Source organism: Chiloscyllium punctatum, chromosome 31 (genome assembly GCF_047496795.1).
Source record: "Chiloscyllium punctatum isolate Juve2018m chromosome 31, sChiPun1.3, whole genome shotgun sequence".
Taxonomy (NCBI): domain Eukaryota; kingdom Metazoa; phylum Chordata; class Chondrichthyes; order Orectolobiformes; family Hemiscylliidae; genus Chiloscyllium; species Chiloscyllium punctatum.
The window spans coordinates 17,302,317-17,324,473 of NC_092769.1; the positions used below are offsets into that span (position 1 = coordinate 17,302,317).

At 49.6% G+C, this 22,157-nt stretch overlaps 1 long non-coding RNA gene across 1 annotated transcript in view; it reads left to right on the top strand.

The window, feature by feature from the left end:
• Nucleotides 1-18,077, top strand: part of LOC140456804 (uncharacterized) — an 84,691-nt gene extending 66,614 nt beyond the window's left edge. The window contains exons 3-4 of the long non-coding RNA XR_011953140.1: nt 13,752-13,888; nt 17,809-18,077. This is a non-coding gene — a long non-coding RNA (uncharacterized lncRNA). The remainder of the gene's footprint in view (nt 1-13,751; nt 13,889-17,808) is intronic.
• Nucleotides 18,078-22,157: the final 4,080 nt, after the last annotated feature.

Genomic DNA, 22,157 nt, shown 5'->3' on the forward strand with positions numbered 1-22,157 from the left:
TGTGTGTGTGTGTGTGCGTGTCCCTCCTCACTGTGTGTGTGTGTGTGTGTGTGTGTGTGTCTGTCCCTCCTCACTGTGTGTGTGTGTGTGTGTGTGTGTCTGTCCCTCCTCACTGTGTGTGTGAGTGTGTGTGTGTGTGTCTGTCCCTCCTCACTGTGTGTGTGTGTGTCCCTCCTCACTGTGTGTGTGTGTGTGTGTGTGTGTGTGTCTATCCCTCCTCACTGTGTGTGTGTGTGTGTGTGTGTCTGTCCCTCCCTCCTCACTGTGCGTGTGTGTGTGTGTGTCTGTCCCTCCTCACTGTGTGTGTGTGTGTGTGTGTCTGTCCCTCCGCACTGTGTGTGTGTGTGTGTGTGTCTGTCCCTCCTCACTGTGTGTGTGTGTGTGTGTGTGTGTGTCTGTCCCTCCCTCCTCACTGTGCGTGTGTGTGTGTGTGTCTGTCCCTCCTCACTGTGTGTGTGTGTGTGTGTGTCTGTCCCTCCTCACTGTGTGTGTGTGTGTGTGTGTCTGTCCCTCCTCACTGTGTGTGTGTGTGTGTGTGTCCCTCCTCACTGTGTGTGTGTGTGTGTGTGTCTGTCCCTCCTCACTGTGTGTGTGTGTGTGTGTGTGTCTCTGTCCCTCCTCACTGTGTGTGTGTGTGTGTGTGTGTGTGTGTGTCTGTCCCTCCTCACTGCGTGTGTGTGTGTGTGTGTCCCTCCTCACTGTGTGTGTGTGTGTGTGTGTGTGTGTGTCTGTCCCTCCTCACTGTGTGTGTGTGCGTGTCCCTCCTCACTGTGTGTGTGTGTGTGTGTGTCCCTCCTCACTGTGTGTGTGTGTGTGTGTGTCCCTCCTCACTGTGTGTGTGTGTGTGTGTGTGTGTGTGTGTGTGTGTGTCCCTCCTCACTGTGTGTGTGTGTGTGTGTGTGTCCCTCCTCACTGTGTGTGTGTGTTTGTGTGTCTGTCTGTCCCTCCTCACTGTGTGTGTGTGTGTGTGTCTGTCTGTCCCTCCTCACTGTGTGTGTGTGTGTGTGTGTGTGTGTGTCCCTCCTCACTGTGTGTGTGTGTGTGTGTGTGTGTGTGTGTGTGTGTGTGTGTGTGTGTGTCTGTCCCTCCTCACTGTGTGTGTGTGTGTGTCCCTCTTCACTGTGGGTGTGTGTGGGTGTGTGTGTGTGTGTCCCTCCTCACTGTGTGTGTGTGTGTGTGTGTGTGTGTGTCCCCCTCCTCACTGTGTGTGTGTGTGTGTGTGTGTGTCCCTCCTCACTGTGTGTGTGTGTGTGTGTGTGTGTCCCTCCTCACTGTGTGTGTGTGTGTGTGTGTGTCTGTCCCTCCTCACTGTGTGTGTGTGTGTGTCCCTCCTCACTGTGTGTGTGTGTGTGTGTGTGTGTGTGTGTCTGTCCCTCCTCACTGTGTGTGTGTGTGTGTCCCTCCTCACTGTGTGTGTTTGTGTGTGTGTGTGTGTGTGTCCCTCCTCACTGTGTGTGTGTGTGTGTGTGTGTGTGTGTGTGTGTGTGTGTGTGTCCCTCCCTTGCTGTGTATGTGTGAGTTACTCCCTTTGTCTGTGTGTGTCTCCCTCTTGCTCTGCATGTGTGTGTGTGGCCCTCCCTCGCTGTGTGTGCATGAGTCTCCTCCTCACTGTGTGTGTGCGTGACCCTCTCTTGCTCTGTGTGTGTGTGTGTGTGTGTGTGTGTGTGTGTCCATTTCTCTCACTGGCTGTGTGTGTGCGTGCCCCTCTCTCGCTGTGTGTCTGTGTTTGTGTGCTTGGGCATGAGCGTGTCCATCCCTCTCTGTGTGTACGTGTCCCCTCTTGCTGTGAGTATGTGTGACCCGTTTACAGTGTATGTGAGTGTCCTTCCCTTGCTGCGTATGTGTGTGTGTGTGTGCCCCTTCCTTGCTGTGTGTCTATGCGCGTGTCCCTCCCTTGCTTTGTGCGTGTGTGAGTGTGCCTCTTGCTGTGTGTGCGTGTGTCACTTCCTCGCTTTGAGTGTGTATCCCTCCCTTGTTCTTTGTGCATATCCCCACCATTGTGTGTCCGCATCGCCCCTCGCTGTGTGAGTGCCTGTCCCCCCTTGCTGTGTGTGCGTGTGTCCCGTCTCGCTGTGTGTATGTGCCCCCTCTCAATTTCTGTGCACATGCCATCCCCCTCACCGTATGTCTGCTTGTCCCTCCTTCCCTGTGTGTGCGCGTGTCCCTCCCTTGCTGTTTATGTGCGTGTCCGTCTCTCGCTCTGTGTGTTGGTGTATATCCCTCCCTCGCTGTGTGTGTGCATGTCCTTCCCTCCGTCTGTGTGTGTGTGTCCCACTCTCACTGTGTGTGTCCCCCTCTTGCTGTGAGTATGTGTGTCCCTTTTGCAGTGTATGTGAGTGTCCCTCCCTCTGTGTGTGTGTGTGTGTGTGTGTGTGTGTGTGTATGCATGCGTGTCAATTCCTCACTGTGCCTGTGCGTCACTCGCACGCTGTGTGAGTTTGTGTGTGTGTGTGTGTGTGTGTGTGTCCCTCCCTTGCTCTTTGTGTATATTCCCCTCGCTGTGTGAGTGCATGTCCCCCCTTGCTCTGTGTGATTGTGTCCCTCCCTCCCGTGTCAGTGCCTGTCCCACTCACTGTGTGTGCGTGTCCCCTCACTTTCTGTGCACATTTCCTCCCCCTCGCCGTGTGTGTGCTTGTCCCTCCTTCCCTGTGTGTGTGTCCCACCCTCGCTGCATGTCTCAGCACGTCCCTCTCTCGCTGTGTGTGTGTGTATCTCTTCCTCGCTGTGTGTGTGTGTACGTGTAACATCCTCACAGTATGTGTTCTTGTGTCACCCCTTCACTGCGTGTCCCTCACTCGCTGTGTGTGCGCGTGTCTCTCCCTCGCTGTGTGTATATATGTGTGTATGTGCGTGTCCCTCCCTCTGTGTGTGTGTGTGTGTGTGTGTGTGTGTGTGTGTGTGTGTGTGTTTGTGTGTGACCCTCCCTTGCTGTGTGTGCATATCCCTCCCTGGTTGTGTGTGTGCGTGCGTGTCCCTCTCTTGCTCTGTGTGTGTATGTGTATGTGTACCTCTTGCTGTGCGTGTGTGTGCATGTGTCTCCCCCTCGCTGTGTTTGCGAGTGTCCCTCTCTTGCTCTGTGTGTGTCTGTGTTTGTGTGTCCCTGCCTCACTGTGTTTCTGCGTGTATCCCCCTCTCACTGTGTGTGTTTGCATGTCACTCCTTCACATTGCGTGTGTGTGTGTCCCCGTCCCTCGCTCTGTGTGTGTCCCTCACTCTCTCTGTGTATGTGCGCATGCATGTCTTTCCCTCACTGTGCCTGTGTGTGTGTCCCTTCGCTGAGTGTCCCTCCCTCACTGTGTGTGTACGTCCTCCCTCACTCTGTGCGTGTGTGTGTGTCCCTCTCTCGCTCTGTGTATGTGCGTGTCCCTCCCTCGCTGTGTATGTATGACTTTCCACGCTTGCTCTGTGTGTGTGTGTGTGTGTGTGTGTGTGTGTGTGTGTGTGTGTGTGTCCCTCTTGCTGTGCGAGTGTGTGCTTGGCCCTCCCTTGTTGAGTGAGCATGTGTCTCCCCCCTCGCTGTGTGTGTGCGTGTCCCTCTCTTGCTGTGAGTGTGTGTCCCTCACTTGCTCTATGTGTGTGCGTGTCCTTCCCTGCCTCACTGTGTGTGTGTTTGTGTGTGTGTGTCACTCTCTCACTGTATGTGTACGTTTCACTCCCTCGCTGTTTGTGTGTCCCTCGCTCGCTGTGTGTGTGAGTGTGTGTGTGTCCCTCCCTCGCTCTGTGTGTGTGTGTGTGTGTGTGTGTGTGTGTGTGTGTGTCCCCATTGCTGTGTATGTGCGTGTCCCTCCCTCGCTGTGTATGTGTGACTTTTCCCCCTTGCTCTGTGTGTGTTTGTGTGTATGTGTGTCCCTCCCTTGCTCTTTGTGTATATCCCACTCACTGTGTGAGTGCATGTCCCCCCTTGCTGTGTGTGCCTGTGTCCCTCCCTCGCCGTGTCAGTGTGTGTCCCCTCTCACTGTGTGTGCGTGCCCCCTCTCACTTTCTCAGCACATTTCCTCCCCCTCGTCATGTGTGTGCTTGTTCCTCCTTCCGTGTGTGTGTGTGTGTGTGTGTGTGTGTCTCCCTCGCTGTGTATGTGTATGTCTGTCCCTCGCTGTGTGTGCCTGTCCCTCCCACACTGTTTGTGCATGTCCTTCCCTCCCTAGCTCTGTGTGTGTGTGTTTGTGTGTGTCCCTCCCTCGCTGTGTGTGCATGTCCCTCCCTGGATGTGTGTGTGTGTGTATGTGTGACTTTCCCCCCTTGCTCTGTGTATGTGTGTGTGTGTCCCTCTTGCTGTGTGTGTGTCCCACCCTTGCTCTTTGTGTATATCCCCCTCACTGTATGTGCGCATCTCCCCTCGGTGTGTGAGTGCATGTCCCCCCTTGCTGTGTGTGCGCGTATCCCTCCCTCGCTGTGCCTGTGCGTATCCCCAGTCGCTGTGTGTGCGTGCACCCTCTCAATTTCTGTGCACTTGCCCTCCCCCTCGCCGTGTGTCTACTTGTCCCTCCTTCCCTGTGTGTGGGTGTCCCTCCCTCGCTGTGTGTGTGCATATCCCTCCCTCGCCGTGTGTGTGTGTGTACGTGTCATATCCTCACTATATGTGTTTGTTATTCCCCCCCTTCACTGCGTGTCCCTCCCTCGCTGTGTGTGTGTGTAAGTGTGTCTCCTCCCCTGCTGTGAGTGTGCGTGTCCCCCTTGCTGTTGTGTGTGTGTGCGTGTCCCTCCCTCGCTGTGTATGTGTGAGATCCCCCCCTTTGCTGTGTGTGTGTGTGTGTGTTTGTCCCTCTTGCTGTGCATGGCCCTCCGTCGCTGTGTGCATGTGTCTCCCCCTCGCTGTGTGTGTGTGTGTGTCCCTCTCTTGCTCTGTGTGTGTGTGTGTTTGTGTGTGACCCTCCCTCGCTGTGTGTGCATGCCTCTCCCTGGCTGTGTGTGTGCGTGTCCCTCTCTTGCTCTGTGTGTGTGTGTGTGTCCCTCTAGATGTGCACGTGTGTGTGTGGCCTTCCCTCTTGTGTGTGCATGTGTCTCCCCCTCGCTGTGTTTGTGAGTGTCCCTCTCTTGCTCTGTTTGTGTGTGTGTGTGTATGTGTGGACCTCCCTCGCTGTGTGTGCATGTGTCTCACCCTCGCTGTGTGTGCGTGCGTGTCCCTCCCTCGCTGTGTGTGTGCGTGTGCCTCCCCCCTCGCTTGTGTGTTTGCGAGTGTTCCTCTCTTGCTCTGTGTGTGCGTGTTTCTGTGCGCGAGTTCCTCCCTCGCTGCATGTTTCTGTGTTTCTGTGCTTGCACATGTCCCTCCCTCACTGTGTGTGTGCCCCCCACTTGCTGTGAGAATGTGTGTCCCTCTAGGAGTGTATGTGCGTATCCCACCCTCGCTTTGTGTGTGTGTGTCCCTCTTGCTCTGTGTGCGTGTGTCACTCCCTCGCTCTTTGTTTGTGTGTGTTTGTGTGTGTATGTGTCCCTCCATTGCTCTTTGTGTATATCCCCTCATTGTGTGTGCGCATCCCCCCTCGCTGTGTGTGCGTGTCCCTCCCTCGCTGTGTGTGTGCGTGCCCCCTCTCAATTTCTGTCCACATGCCCTCCCCCTCGACATGTGTGAGCTTGTCCCTCCTTCGCGGTGTGTGCGTGTCCCTCCTTGCAGTGTATGTGCGTGTACCTCCCTCGCTGTGTGTCTGCGTGTATTCCCCTCACTATAAGAGTGTGTGTTTGTCCCTACCTCGCTGTGTGTGGGCGTCTCTCCCTTGCTCTGTGTTTGTGTGTATGTGTGCGTGTCCCTCCTTCGCTTTACGTGTGTGTGTCCCCGTCCCCCGCTGTGTGTATGTGCGCGTCCCTCCCTCGCTGTGTGTGTGTGTGTGTGTGTGTGTGTTCCTGTCCCTCGCAGTGTGTCTGTCTGTATTCCCCTCACTGTGTGTCTGTTTGCGTGTCCCTCCCTCGCTTTGTGTGTGTGTGCCCCCTCTCAATTTGCGTGCACATGCCTTCCCCCTCGCTGTGTGTGTGCGTGTCCCTCCCTCGCTGTGTGTGTGCGTGTCCCTCCCTCGCTGTGTGTGTGCGTGTCGCTCACTCACTGCGTGTTTCAGCGTGTCCCTCCCTCGCTGTGTGTGTGCGTGTCGCTCCCTCACTGCGTGTCTCAGCGTGTCCCTCCCTCGCTGTGTGTGCATGTCCTTCCCTCTCTGTCTGTGTATCTGTGTGTGTTTCCCTTCACTGCGTGTCTGTGCGTGTCCCTCCCTCGCTGTGTGTGAGTGTGTGTGTGTATCTCCCTCGCTGTGTGCGTGTCCCTCCCACGCTGTGTATGTGCATGTCCCCTCCCTCACTGCGTGTCTCAGCGTGTCCCTCCCTCGCTGTGTGTGCATGTCCTTCCCTCACTGTCTGTGAGTGTGTGTGTGTGTGTGTCCCTTCGCTGCATGTCTGTGTGTGTCCCTCACTTGCTGTGTGTGTGCGTGTCTCTTTCCTGCTGTGTGTGTGCATGTCCCTCCCTCGCTGTGTGTGTGTGTGTGTGTGTGTGTGTGTGTGTGTGTGTGTGTGTATGTGCATGTCCCTCCCTCGCTCTGTGTGTGTGCGTGTCCCTCCCTCGCTCTATGTGTGTGCGTGTCCCTCCCTCGCTGTGTGTGTGCGCCTGTCCCTCCCTCGCTGTGTGTGTGCGCGTGTCCCTTCCTTGCTGTGTATGTGTGTCCCTTCCTCGCTGTGTATGTGTGTCCCTTCCTCGCTGTGTATGTGTCCCTCCCTCGCTGTGTATGTGCGTCCCTCCCTCGCTGTGTATGTGTGTCCCTCTCTCGCTGTGTGTGTGTCCCTCCCTCGTTGTGTGCGTGTGTCCCTCCCTCGCTTCGTGTGTGTGTGTGTGTCCCTCCCTCGATTTGCGTATGTGTCCCTCCCTCACTGTGTGTCTGCGTGTATTCCCTCACTGTGTGTGTGTGTCCAAAATTTGCACCTTCAGTGTATTGGCCATCATAAATTGATTGTGGTATTCAGGAATGTGTGGTTTAAATAAGTTCACCACGAGAAATTCAGGGTTTAATGTATAGGTAGAGGGGTGGGTCTGGGTAGGATGCTCTTCAGAGTTTTGGAATGGACTGGTTGGGCCGAATGGCCTGGTTGCACACGATGGCGATTCTATTCAGGTTATCGTCCAGCACTGTCAACCATCCCCGTCTCTTACACCTTGCCTTATCCCCAATATTCTCCTCAACACAGTAATCTCCTCCAGACTCTAAAACACTCCTTGGTGATGTAACCTTCTCCAGTCCTTACAAAGATCGATATGTCTGTCACCTCTTCCTGCTTTTAGAACCCTCCCTATAACTATTCCCATTTGGTACAGCACTCCCAATCATTGTTCCCTCTTGAAACTCCCATAAACATTTGTATCTCTGAAAACTCATCTGGACTGTCTCAACTTCCCTTTGACAGTTACATGCTGAGACCTGCTCTATATCAGTGAAGTAATGAAGTCTTGGCAACAACTCGCTGTTATAATCTCCCTCCAGCCTTACAGCAATGAGGATCTGGAGAAGCTCTTTTCAACCCGACAGCCATCCCTGTGTCTGTAATCTCCTCCACTCCCCATAATACATTCTCTCTGAGCTCCTCTGTAGTCCACTAAACACTCCCTAACACTGTCTGTATCAGTATAACCTTCTCCAAAACACACAACCTTCTCGATCTGTGTAAATCCCTACACCGGACCCTATCCCTCTCAGCTCCGTCTAACAATACAACTCTCCATGTCTGTGTATTCACCTTCAGCCCCTACTCTCCTCCCGATCTGTGTAACCTTCTCCATGCATTTTTGCTTCAGTCTCTTCAACTGTCCCTGTCAGTGTAACCTCTTCCAGACGAGAAAACTCTCCTCTTTTTGACTTACTCAGACCACACAATCCTTACTATCTATAACCTACTCCTGTCTGAGAAACCTACTTCTGCAGTTGCTCCAACTCTCCATAAGCTCCTGCAGCTCTTACATCCCTCCCTATCTACCAAATCTCTTCCAGTCCCTAAACACCAACAGCCTGTGGAGACCCGACCACCATCCCTATCAGTGTAATCCTCTCAGGTCTCTCCAGTAATCCTGATCTGTCGAACTCACTCCATGCCTGTGCCTCTCCCAATCCGGTCCCTACAAAATGCACTATCTATTTAACACCCTCCTGTCACTATCACCCCCATGTCAATGTAAGCTCCTCCTGTGTGTCCACCATCTACCCATCTCCATAACCTTGTCCAGCTCTAACATCACTGTCTGTTTAAACGTCACCTTCCTCTACAACTTCCTCCTGTTTGTGCTATGCTCCCTTATCTGTGAAACTGTTTCTGACCAAAATTGCTATCCCAGTCTCTGAAAAGAAATCCAGATTCCACAGCCTCCATAACCCCCAGAACCTAATCCTTCCTATGTCTATAAACATCGTTAGTCACGATACCCTGCATATCTCTGTTTGTTCTTCCAGTCGATACAAATATCTTTATCTCTGTAATCTGCTCAGCTCGTTAAAACAGTCCCTGTCTGTGATTCAGCCCTGGCCTACAAACATTCTTATCCCTGTAAACTTCTCTATCCCTCCCAACATTCCCAACTCCATGAACCCCTGTCAGCCCTATAGCTCTCCACATTTCTGTAACCTCCTGTGGGTCTCTGGTCCTCTTTCCCTGTGAAACCAACTCCAGTCCCCACATCCCTCCCAATCTGGGTCCTCTGCTCCAGATCAGGCCATTGCTGTCTCTGTAAACACCTCCACCTCTGACAACTCTTCCCATTTGTGTAACCCCGTTCAGACCCCATACTCTCCAGCTTCCTGAATCCTCTTCCTGCATTGCAACCAAAACCATGTTTGTGTAACAATCTCTTAAACCTCCCCAACTCCGTAACATTTTGCAGTCCTAACAAAACACCTAAACTGTGAAACCGCTCATTTCCCTACAATCCTCCCTCCCTCCCTCCCTCCTCAAATGCCTTCATCACCATGAAACCTCACAATTACTGAAGCCTCCTTTTGGCACTGCAAACCTCCTAATATCTGCAAAATCCTCGTGTCCTGATATCCCTCCCTATCTCTGTAACTCCCTCCACCCTCCAGTGTCATTCTGGGGAGCATGGGAGAGGAGAGAACGTTTGTAGAGTTTGGACCATATTACGGAGGTAGAATTCTGGGAATTACAGGTTTGGTCGAATGTCTGTGGTGTGCAGATTATTGGCGAGGACTCTAAAGACAGGATTTACGACTACTTGGAAAACCATAGTTAAATTAGCCACAGTCAGTATGGGTTTGTGAGCGGTCAGGTCATGCCTCACAAACCTTATTGAATTCTTTGAGGATATGGCAGAATATGTTGATGGCTCATTCAGAAAAGAAGGAAAATTGGGATACAGGGAAATCTGTCTGTCTGGATACAGGATTGGATGGCCCAGAGAAGACAGAGGGTGGCAGCAGATGGACAGTATTGAGCCTGGAGCTCAGTGACCAGTGGGGTTCTGTAACAATCAGCTCTGGGACTCTGCTCTCTGTGAATTTTGTAACTGACTTGGATGTGGATGTTGGAGAGTGGGTTAGTAAGTTTGCCAATAACGTGGAGGTTGGTGGAGTGGTGGGGAATGTGGAGAGCTGTTGTAGAATGCAATGGGACATTGACAGGACACAGAGCTGGGCTGGAAGTGGCAGATGGAGTCCAATCTGGAAAAGTGTGAAGTGATTCATTCTGGAAGGTCGAATTTGAATACAGAATACAGGGTGAAAGGTAGATTACTTGACAGAGATCATGGGGTCAGTGTGCATAGATCCCTCAAATTCGCCACGCACGTTGGTAGGGTTGTTAAAAAGGCACTTGTTGTGTTGGCTCCCCTTAGAAGGGGATTGACGGTAAGAGCCGTGAGGTTTTACTGCATCTTTATAGCGTCCTGGTGAGACCACACTTGGAATATTGTGTTCAGTTCTGGTCCCCTGTTTACAGGAAGGATGCGCACGATTTAGAGAGCGTACACAGGAGATTTACCAAGATGCTGCCTGTAATGGAGGGCAGTTCTTACAAAAAAAGGTGAGGGAGCGAAGGATTTTTTCATTGGAGTGAAGAAGGGGGCGGGGCGACTTTGTGGATGTGAACAAGATGATAAGAGGCACAGAGTGAGTGAATAGTCAGAGACTTTTCCTCCTTTGGCATAAATGGCTATTACAAGGGGGCGTAACTTTAAGGTGAATGGAGGATGGATAAGAGAATAGAGAATGGTAGGTGGTTGGATGGACTGCCAATGGTGGTAGTAAAATTAGGCACATCTGGGACATTTAATAGAATCTTGGACAGACACATGGATAATAGTAAAATGAAGGGTATGTAGTTTATTTTGATCTTACAGTTGGATAAAAGGTTGGCATGAAATCATGGCCGAAGGGTCTTGGGCTGAACTGTTCTGTGTTCTGTGTTCTGTCTGGTAAACTGGGTAATAAGCTCAGATCAGTGTCAAAGGATATGGCTTTCAGGAGGAGCTCGTGAACTGGATACAAAATTTGCTTGATGGTAGGAGACAGAGGGTGGTGGGAGGCATGTTGTTTTTTTCTGGCTGGAGACATGTGACCAGCGGTGGAGTGGGTCCACTGTTGTTTGTCATTTGGATAAATGGTTTGGATGGGAATATTGGTTTCCTGGTAAGTAATTGTTTTGTGTGACACTGAAATTGGTGGTAAAGTGGATAGTGGAGAATGTTATCTGTGATACAACAGGATGAACAGTACTGCTGGGATAGTGGGCTGAAGAATAGCAGATGGAGTTTAATTAGATAAATGTGAGGTGTTCCATTTTGGTGGAACAAACCAGGGTGGGACTTGTACAGTTATTGTTCGGGCCCTGGATCGTGTTTTCAGTCAGAGATCCAGTGACCCAGGTACACATTTCTTTGAATGTGGTGTCCCAGGTAGACAGGCTGGTGAAGAAGGCATTTGGGATGGTTACCTTCATTCGGGAGAGCATTAAGTGTAAGAGTTGGGATGTCATGTTGTGGCTGTAAAAGACATTGGTGGGGCCACCATTAAAACATTGTTGATCAATCGGAAGAACTCATCTAGTTCACTAACCTCCTTTAGGGAAGGACATCAAATATTCTAACCTGGTCTGGCCAACATGTGACTCCAGACCCACAGCAATATGGCTTACTCTGAGCTGCCCTCTAGGTAATTAGCAGAGGGGCCAAATAACGTTGTTCCAGGCAGTGACACCCACATCCCATGAATGAATAAATAAAAATACCTATGTCCCTCCGTACCTCTGCAAACCCCTCCAGCTGCAGAAATCCGTCCTGGCTTTGTAACACCCTGACCACTCTCTGTAACACTCTCACCACCTCCAGCACATTCATCTCTCCCTGTTCCTATCGTGTCATTAAACCTTGACAATGATTCCCCTTCCTACTGCCCTCCTCCTGCTAGCAGACCCATTGCAATTACTCCTAAAACACTCTCTCACTTCAGGCTTTTAAGTACTTTTTGGTGATCTTCTCAGCCTCATAATCTAGTATGATTCGTTTTGTCCTGAGTAAAGGATCAGTGGGAATTTCTTGCTGAGGTTTTTATTGTTTCAATTGAATGTCCTTTTGTTGAGTATTTTGCATTGTCCCTTCAAATATTTTCCACTGTTCATTTACAGGCACATATTTCAGTCTGTTTCCCGCGTTTACCTTGGTCAGTTCTCCTGTCAAACTCATGTAATTGTCTATTTTTATTTCTAGTTGCAGATTTCCTTTCTGTGAATCACTTTAAAACTTTATTTATTTTAACTGCACTTTACCACATTTCCCGAAGGATCTCTGCAGGTGACATTACTCATTCACTAAGTTTCATTACATGGTCGCTCTGCGATAGTTATGTCCCTTAACAGTTGCACAATGTGTTTTTCAAAGAAACACTGAAAAAAAATTAACCAAACTCATCTTCCAATATCAATGGTGACTGTGTGATTGTCCCAGATTATACAAATATTGAAGTTTCCCAAAGTTATCACAATGTGTTTGTTAAAAAAATTCCAATGAATTCGTGTGTAATGCAGTGCTCAACAATGGAATGCTGTTCAGTGGCTAAAACTGTTCTGCTGCTTGTGACCTTGGCAAGTAGTAGCCAGAATGTACATTCAGACTGACTCTACTTCATGATGTGAGGCCAAATGCTTTCTCTGTAATGCCTTTGTTATCCATTATTGTTATCGTTGCCCATTTTGCCTGAGTTTGCACAAGATTACAAACCACTGAATATTTTTGTTCACCCTGTATCCATGTCTCCCTGGTGTCTAAATCTCTTTTATTTCTGTGTCACAAATCCTTCGACCATATTGCAGCAACGTTGTCCGTTTAAAAAAAAACATAATATATTCTCTTCCACAATTTTCCGTCACAAATCTATTTGCTGATGTACAATTTTAGATGAGATTACTTACAGTGTGGAAACAGGCCCTTCGGCCCAACAAGTCCACACCGACCCGCCGAAGTGCAACCCACCCATACCCTTACATTTACCCCTTACCTAACACTACGGACAATTTAGCATGGCCAATTCACCCGACCTGCACATCTTTGGACTGTGGGAGGAAACCGGAGCACCCGGAGGAAACCCACGCAGACACGGGGAGAACGTGCAAACTCCACACAGTCAGTCGCCTGAGGCGGGAATTGAACCCAGGTCTCTGGCGCTGTGAGGCAGCAGTGAGAACCTCTGAGCCACCGTGCCGCCCCGATAAGTCAACACTGACCCTCCGAAGAGCAGCCCACCCAGACCATTCCCCTACACCTAACACTGTGGGCAATTTTCCATGGCTAATTCACCTAACCTGCAACTTTTTGGACTGTGGGAGGAAACCGGAGCACCCGGAGGAAACCCACACAGACACGGGGAGAATGTGCAAACTCCACACAGACAGTTGCCTGAGGCGGGAATTGAGCCCGGGTCTCTGGTGCTGTGACGCAGCAGTGCTAACCAATGTGCCATCGTGCCGCCCTCAACGTAAAAATTTTAGTTAAACTCTGTCTCCTCCTGTTCCTTTCTGCTTGTCTTCAGTCACATTCCCATGCTGCTCCCATACTTCACCTTTCTTCTGTGGTTTTGGAAAGATCCTTTCACTTGAATCCTGTCCCGGCATCCTCTCTGTCAGTTTAATGCCCTGTCCATAAACCTACCAACATGATTGGCCAGGACACTGCTCCCAGCACAGTTCCAGGGGGACCATCCTAATAGATTTTTTTAAAATCAGGTATGGGATGTGTGAGTCTCTGTCTGACCAGCCTTTATTGCCCAGTCCCAGAAGCCCTTGAACTGAGTAGCTTGCTCGGCCATTTCAGAGGGTAATTGAGGGGCAAATACTTTGCTGTGGGGATGTCGTGCAGACCACGTGAGGATGGGCAGATGTCCTTCTCTCAAGGACAAGTGTTTGGATTTGTTGTACATCAGTAATGGTTTCATACTTATTTGTGGATTGTTAATTATTATTTTTAAAATTATTGATTTCAAATGTCTCCTTTTCAGATGGCGGGATTCAATCCTGCCTCCCCTGAACATTAGCTGAGGTTTTGGATACATTCTCTCGCAATAATACCACTAGGCCATTACTTCACCTGCTCACTGGGTGCTCATCCCTGAGCACTGATACCAGGGCATCATGAAGCTAAACCCATTCTTCCCACACAATTGTGTGATCCTGACATCTTCCAGCAATCTGGGACTTTCCAGATCTCTGTGGGACTCTGTGCCATTCTCCATGTGTAACCTTCACTGCATCTGTTTAATTTCCCATTCTGTCTATTTCTCTGTCTCCTGTAGGTACTGAGGAAACTCCTGAATCAATAGCCTTCCCAGCTGCTGGGTGGGTCGTCCCTCACCTCATTGAACGCAGTTGGTCTGCCAGAGAGAGACAAAGGGAAAGGAGATCTGGAGCCTTCAATAAATCCAGTGGTGAGGTAAGGTCACCCACAGTGCACAGAGCAAAGAACAATGAGAGGGCTCCAAACATCTGTTAACACAACATGACATAGATACAGTGCTGGAGGGGAGTACAGTACACACACACACCCCAGGTTCAATCACCACCGCAATGTAAGTTCTGTTATATTAAAACTCACTTCTCTGCAACAGTGTATCTATGGCATGTCTTGTGGTCCAGTGTCTTCGATAATTTTTAATCCAGTAACGGATCCTATCGCTGTAACCTCCTCCTTTCCCGATAGTCCCTCCACATATTTGAATTGTGCTGCATTCCAGACTACCATCCCCATCGCTGTAACTTGCTTCATTGTCTACAACATGCCTTATCTCGGTAGTCTCCTCCTCCAATAAGGTAAAAACATGGACTGCAGATGCTGGAAACCAGAGTCTAGATTAGAGTGGTGCTGGAAAAGCACGGCAGGTCAGGCAGCATCCGAGGAGCAGGAAAATCGATGTTTCAGGCAAAAGCCCTTCATCAGGAACAGAGGCCGGGAGCCTGCAGAGTGGGGAGATAAATAAGAGAGGGATGGGGATGGGGAGAAAGTAGCATAGAGTACAGTAGGTGAATGGGGTGGGAAAGAAGGTGATAGGTCAGAGTGGAGGATGGGGGAAGGTAGCAAAGAGTACAATGGGTGAATGGGGGTGTGGATGGGGGTGATAGGTCAGAGACGAGGGTGGAATGGATAGGTGGGAAGGGAGATAGGCCATTAGGACAGGTCATGAGGGCGGGGCTGAGCTGGAAGGCTGGAGGTGGGGTGAGATGGGGAAAGGGGAAATGAGGAAACTGGTGAAGTCCACATTGATGCCCTGGGGTTGAAGTGTTCTGAGGCGGAAGATGAGGCGTTCTTCCTCCAGGCGTTGGGTGGTGTGGAAGTGGCGGTGGAGGAAGCCCAGGACCTGCATGTCCTCGGCAGAGTGGAAGGGGGAGTTGAAATGTTGGGTCACAGGGCGGTGGGGTTGATTGGTGCGGGTGTACCAGAGATGTTCCCTGAAGTGCTCTGCTGGGAGGTGTTCAGTCTCCCCAATGTAGAGGAGACCGCATTGGGAGCAACGGATACAATAAATGATATTGGTGGATGTGCAGGTAAAACATTGGATGTGGAAGGCTCCTTTCGGGCCTTGGATGGTGGTGAGGGGCGAGGTCTGGGCGCAGGTTTTGCAATTCCTGCAGTGGCAGGAGAAGGTGCTAGGAAGGGAGGGTGGGTTTTTGGGGCGCATGGAACTGACCAGGTAGTCACAGAGGGAATGGTCTTTGCGGAAAGTGGAAAGGGGTGGGGAGGGAAATATATCCCTGGTGGTGGGGTCCGTTTGGAGATGGTGGAAATGTCGGCAGATGATTTGGTTTCTGAGAAGGTTGGTCGGGTGGAAGGTGAGCACCGGGGTGTTCTGTCCTTGTTACGGTTGGAGGGGTGGGGGCTGAGGGCGGAGGTGTGAGATGTAGACGAGATGCATTGGAGGGCATCTTTTACCACGTGGGAAGGGAAATTACGATATCTAAAGAAGGAGGCTATCTGATGTGTTCTGTGGTGGAACTGGCCGTCCTGGGAGCATGTACGGTGGATGTGGAGGTATTGGGAATAGGGGTTGGGAATTTTGCAGGCGGTAGGGTGGGAAGATGTGTAATCTAGGTAGCTGTGGGAGTCGGTAGGTTTGTAAAAAATGTCGGTGTCAAGTCGGTTGTCATTAATGGGGATTGAGAGGTCCAGGAAGGGGAAGGAATTGTCTGAGATGGTCCAGGTAAATTTAAGGTCAGGGTGGAATGTGTTGGTGAAGTTGCTGAATTGCTCAAACTCCTCGAGTGAGCACGAGGTGGTGCCAATGCAGTCATCAATGTATCGGAGGAAGAGGTGGGGAGTGGTGCCATTGTAACTACGGAAGATGGACTGTTCTACGTAGCCAACAAAGAGACAGGCATAGCTGGGGCCCATACGGGTGCCCATGGCTACCCCTTTGGTATGGAGCAAGTGGGAGAATTTGAAGGAAAAATTGTTAAGGGTGTGGACAAGTTCAGCCAAACGAATGAGAGTATTATTGGAAGGGTTCTGTTGTGGATGTCGGGAGATGAAGAAACGGAGGGCTTGGAGGTCCTGGTCATGGTGGATGGAGGTGTAGAGGGATTGGATATCCATGGTGAAGATGAGGCGTTGGGGGCCTGGGAAACGGAAGTCTTGGAGGAGTGGAGGGTGTGAGTGGTGTCTCAAACGAATGTGGGTAATTCCTGGACTGGGGGATAGGACAATGTCGAGGTAGGTAGACATGCATTTGATGGAATAGGAGCATGCTGAAAGAATGGGTCGGCCAGGGTGGTCAGGCTTGTGGATCTTGGGAAGGAGATAGAACCGGGCAGTGTGGGATCCCGGACAATAAGGTTGGAAGCTGTGGGTGGGAGATCTCCTCCTGAGGTGATGAGGTTCTGTATGGTCTGGGAGATGACGGTTTGGTGATTGGAGTTGGGTCATGGTCGAGGGGGTGGTAGGAGGAGGTGTCTTTGAGTTGGCATCATGGCTTCAGCGGTGTAGAGGTCAGTGCACCAGACTACCACTGCACCCCCTTTATCTGCTGGTTTGATGGTGAGGTCGGTATTGGAGCAGAGGAAGTGGAGGGCTGCACGTTGTGAGGGTGAGAGGTTGGAGTGGGGGAGGGGGTAGATAGGTTGAGGCGGTTAATATCTCGGTAGAAGTTGGAAATGAAGAAATCGAAGACAGGTAATAGGCCAGCGCGGGGTGTCCAGGTGGATGGAGTGTATTGGAGGGCGGCAAAGGGGTCCTCAGGAAATAGGCGGGAGTCTTCATTGTAAAAGTCAGCTCTGAGGCGGAGGTGGTGGAAGAAGTGTTCGATTTCACGGTGTGTATTAAATTCATTGATGTGTGGACGGAGGGGGATAAAGGTGAGGCCTTTGCTGAGGACTGATCATTCGTCCTCAGTGAGGGGGAGGTCAGGGGGAATGGTGAAAACTCGGCAGGACTGGGAGCTGGGACCAAGCGTAGGTGTGGAGCTGGGGGAGGCGACGGCGCCTGGAACAGGAGTGGGTGTGCTGTTAGGGGGAATGGGGATGGAGTCATGAGCAGGGGTGGTGTTCCCCTCAGGGTACTGGGGGCAGGGATGGTGACGGTGGGACTTGGGGGTGGTGTCAGCAAAATGCAGGTGAGTGGCTTTGGTGGGGCAGAAGTGGTGGCAAACACGGCAGTGTGGGGGCGTGGAAGTCACTGAGTGTGTGACATCAGCGATGATGTGAGGGGCGGAAGTGATGTCACTTGTGGTGTATGAGGAATTGTGAGGGGCGGAAATGGCATTTACTTTATTTTAACCAATAATTTCCTGTCACAAATCTGTTTGACAATGTCATATTTTAATTAAACTCAGTCCCTTACTGTTTCTTTCTGTTGGTCTTCATCCACATCTCCATGGTGTTCTAATATTTCAACCTTTCTCTTTGGACTTGGGAATATCCATTCACCTCAGACCTGTCCCCCTCCTCATCTGTGCCCATTTATAGCACACTGCATAATCCTGATACCTGGGGAGCCTATCCCAATAAAATAGCTCAGTCCTCCCTGAGTACTGGTAGCAGTGCTCACTGGTCAGAACCACTTCTGATGATACCATTGTGTGATCCTGATACATTCCAGCACTCTGCTGATATCACTGTCTCTCTCCATGTGGTATCCCTCACTGTGTGGGTCTAATTGCAGTCTCTATCAGTGTCTCTCACTCTTGCAGCTACTCCAGATCCTGAGCCAACAGCATTCTCCACTCCAGAGGGAAGCAACTGCACAGGCCAGGGACGGAGACTGGGTATTTCCAGATCTCTGTGGGACTCAGTGCCATTCTCCACGTGGAACTTTCATTGCATTAATCTAATTTGCCATTCTGTCTACTTCTCTGTCTCTTGCAGGTATTTCTGATGTCCCTGACTCAGCAGAATTCCCAATTCATGAATCGTCCATCACCACATTGAAGACAGTTGGTCAGCCAGAGACAGATGGAGAGGGAGATCTGAACCCTTCAGTAAATCCTGCAGCCGCTAAGATCACTCACAGTAAACAACACAGGGAGGAGTTAGTGGGCTTTAATTCAGACCCTGAGGGCATGATGTAGGAACAATGCTGGGCAAGGAACATGAGAAAATTCTCAGGCTTCATTATCACCATCTTGTCTGTAAATTCATCTGTTCCACAGAACCCTCCCTATGTCTGTCAGTTTCTCCATTGTCTGTTTCATCGATACCACTTCCCCTATCTCTATCAGCCCCTCTAATCCTGCTTATCCCTGTAAGCTCCTCATATCAGTAAAACTCTCCAAGTTTCTTCCTTTGCCTTTAATCCCGGGTTCTGTCACATCTCTTGTTTACTGGAAAAAAACAACTCTTCAGTTCCTGAACCCATCCCTGTCAGTGTAGTCCTTTCCAGACCTGAGAAACCTCCCTGTCTTTGTGACTTTTTTGAACTCCTACTACCTTCATGATCTCTGTAACCTTCCCGTCACGACAACAAAAAAGCTCTGTACCTCAGTAACCTCCTCCAGCTGTTAGACTCCTCCTTGTCTCTGGGCACAAAGCAGAGTGACCCTGCTTCTCTCATAAATTAGTTTCTGCATTTCTAATGATGACTATGAACTCTTCCTGTCTCTAAAACACACTCAGTCTCTGTAAACTCTGCTGGTCCCGAGTGATGTAATTTCCTTCGGTAACAACAAACCTTTATACCTTTAATCTCCTCCAGACGCGACCACACAGTTTATTTCTATAACCTCAATGAATGATAGAGTCCTAGAGATGTACAGCACGGACACAGACCCTTCGGTCCAACCCGTCCATGCCGACCAGATATCCCAACCCAATCTAGTCCCACCTCCAAGCACCCGACCCATATCCCTCCAAACCATTCCCATTCATATACCCATCCAAATGCCTCTTAAATGTTGCAATTGTCCCAGCCTCCACCACATCCTCTGGCAGCTCGTTCCATACACGTTCCACACTCTGCGTGAAAAGATTGCCCCTTAGGTCTCTTTGATATCTTTCCCCTCTCACCCTAAACCTATGCCCTCGAGTTCTGGACTCCCTGACCCAAGGGAAAAGACTTTGTCTGTTTATCCTATCCTATCCATGCCCCTCATAATTTTGTAAACCTCTATAAGGTCACCCCTCAGCCTCCGAAGCTCCAGGGAAAACCACCCCAGCCTGTTCAGCCTCTCCCTGTAGCTCAAATCCTCTAATCCTGGCATCATCCTTGTAAATCTTTTCTGAACTGTTTCAAGTATCACAACAATTCTTCCGATAGGAAGGAGACCGGAATTGCACAAAATATTCCAACAGTGGCCAGACCATTGTGCTGTACAGCCGCAACATGACCTCCCATCTCCTGTACTTAATACTCTGACCAATAAAGGAAAGCATACCAAATGCCGCCTTCACTCTTTTATCTATCTGCGATTCCACTTTCAAGGAACTATGAACTTGCACTCCAAGGTCTCTTTGGTCAGCAACACTCCCTAGGACTTTACCATTACGTGTATATGTCCTGCTAAGACTTGCTTTCCCAAAATGCCGCACATCGCATTTATCTGAATTAAACTCCATCTGCCAGTTAGCCCATTGTCCCATCTGGTCCAGATCCTGTTGTAACCCTCTTCGCTGTCCACTACACCTCCAATTTTGGTGTCATCTATAAACTTACTAACTATACCTCTTATGCTCGCATCCAAATCATTTATGTAAATGACAAAAAGTAGAGGGCCAAGCACTGATCCTTGTGACACTCCACTGGTCACAGGCCTTCAGTCTGAAAAACAGCCTTCCACCACCACTATCTGTCTTTTACCTTTGAGCCAGTTCTGTATCCAAATGGTTAATTCTCCCTGTATTCCATGAGTTCTAACCTTGCTAATCAGCCTCCCATGGGGGACCTTGTCGAATGCCTCACTGAAGTCCATATCGATCACATCTATCACTCTGCCCTCATCAATCTTCTTTGTTACGTCGTCAAAAAACTCAATCAAGTTTATGAGACATGATTTCCCACGCACAAAGCCATGTCAACTATTCCTAATCAGTCCTTGCCTTTCCAAATACATGTGCATTTTGTCCCTCAGGATTCCCTCCATCAACTTGCCCACCACTGAGTTCAGGCTCACCGGTCTATCGTTCCCTGGCTTGTCTTTACCACCCTTCTTAAACAGTTGCACCACTTTTGCCAACCTCCAGTCTTCTGGCATCTCACCTGTGATTATTGATGATACAAATATCTCAACACGAGGCCCAGCAATCACTTCTCTAGCTTCCCACAGAGTTCTCGGGTACACCTGATCAGTTCCTGGGGGTGTATTCTCCTTTTACTGTTTCAAGACATGCAGCACTTCCTCCTCTGTTTCTCTGGACATTTTGCAAGATGTCACCATCGATTTCCCTACAGTCTATATCTTCCATATGAATTTCTACAGTAAATACTGATGCAAAATATTCATTTCGTATCTCCCCCATTTTCTGCGGCTCCACACAAAGGCCGCCTTTCTGATCTTTGTGGGGCCCTATTCTCTCCTTCGTTACCCTTTTTTCCTTTAATATATTTGTAAAAACCCTTTGCATTCTTCTTCATTCTCTTTGTCAGACCTATCTCATGTCCGCGTTTTGCCCTCCTGATTTCGCTCTTAAGTATACTCCTACTTCCTTTATTCTCTTCTAAGGATGCACTCGGTCTACCCTGTCTATTCTTGACATATGCTTCCTGCTTTTTCTGAACCAAACACTCAATTTCTTTAGTCATCCAGAATTCCCAATAATTACCAGCCTTCCCTTTCACCCTGACAGGAATATACGTTCTCTGGATTCTCATTACCTCATTTCTGAAGGCTTCCCATTTCCCAGCCGTCCCTTTAGCTGCGAACATCTGCCTCCAATCAGCTTTCAAAAGTTCTTGCCTTATACCGTCAAAATTGGCCTTTCTCCCATTTAGAACATCAACTTTTAGATCTGGTCTATTCTTTTCCATCACTATTTTAAAACAAATAGAATTATGGTCGCTGGCCTCAAAGAGCTCCCCCACTGACAGCTCACTCACCTGCCCTGCCTTATTTCCTAAGAGTAGGTCAAGTTTTGCACCTTCTCTAGTAGGTACATCCACATACTGAATCAGAAAATTGTCTTGTACACACTTAACAAATTCCTCTCCATCTAAACCTTTAACACAATGGCAGTCCCAGTCAATGTTTGGAAAGTTAAAATCCCCTACCTTACCTACCCTATTATTCTTACAGATAGCTGAGATCTCCTTACAACTTTGTTTGGCAATTTCATTTTGACTATTGGGGGGTCTGTAATACAATCCTAATAAGCTGATCATCCCTTTCTTATTTCTCAGTTACACCCAAATAACTTCCCTGGATGTATTTCTGGGAATATCCTTCCTCAGCACAGCTGTAATGCTATCCCTTATCAAAAATGCCACTCCCCTTCTCTCTTGCCTCCCTTTCAATCCTTCCTGTAGGATTTGTATCCTGGAACATTAAGCTGCCAGTCTTGCCCATCCCTGAGCCATGTATCTGTAATTGCTGTGAGATCCCAGTCCCATGTTCCTAACCATGCCCTGAGTTAATCTGCCTTCCCTGTTAGGCCCCTTGCATTGAAATAAATGCAGTTTAATTTATTAGTCCTCCCTTGTCCCTGCCTGTCCTGACTGTTTGACTCCCTTCTGTTCTCAGCTGGACCCGTCTCAGATCGAGCTCCCAAAATCCTCCCTGTGATTGTTATCACGTCCCATCCCTGCATTCCTCCAAAATCCATGTAAAGTCCTACCATTCCTAAAACCCACCCTGTATCTGTCACCTGTCCCAGCTTCCACATCCCTCCCTATCTCCCTATCTCCGTAAGACACCATCCCCCCACCCACCCCCGTCCCAGTTACTACATCCCGCTGTATCACGAAATGTCAGTAGTCACTATAATATCAGATTAAGGCGTGAAAGCAGGAATACTGTACTGGGTTAAATGATCAGTCGTGATCACATTGAATGGTGGGATCGACTCTGTGGTCAAATGGCCGATACCTGCTCTTCTTTCCTGTGCTTCTCTATAAACATACGATCCATATAACCTCCTTCAGTCCCCACATCCCTCCCTCTCTCCATAAACTCCTTCAGTCCCCATGACTCTTCCTATCCATGTAACCTGAATCATTCCCCAGAAACCTCCCTAACTTCATAACCTCCAAAAAGCCCCACGACCCTCCCTATCTCCATAATCTCATC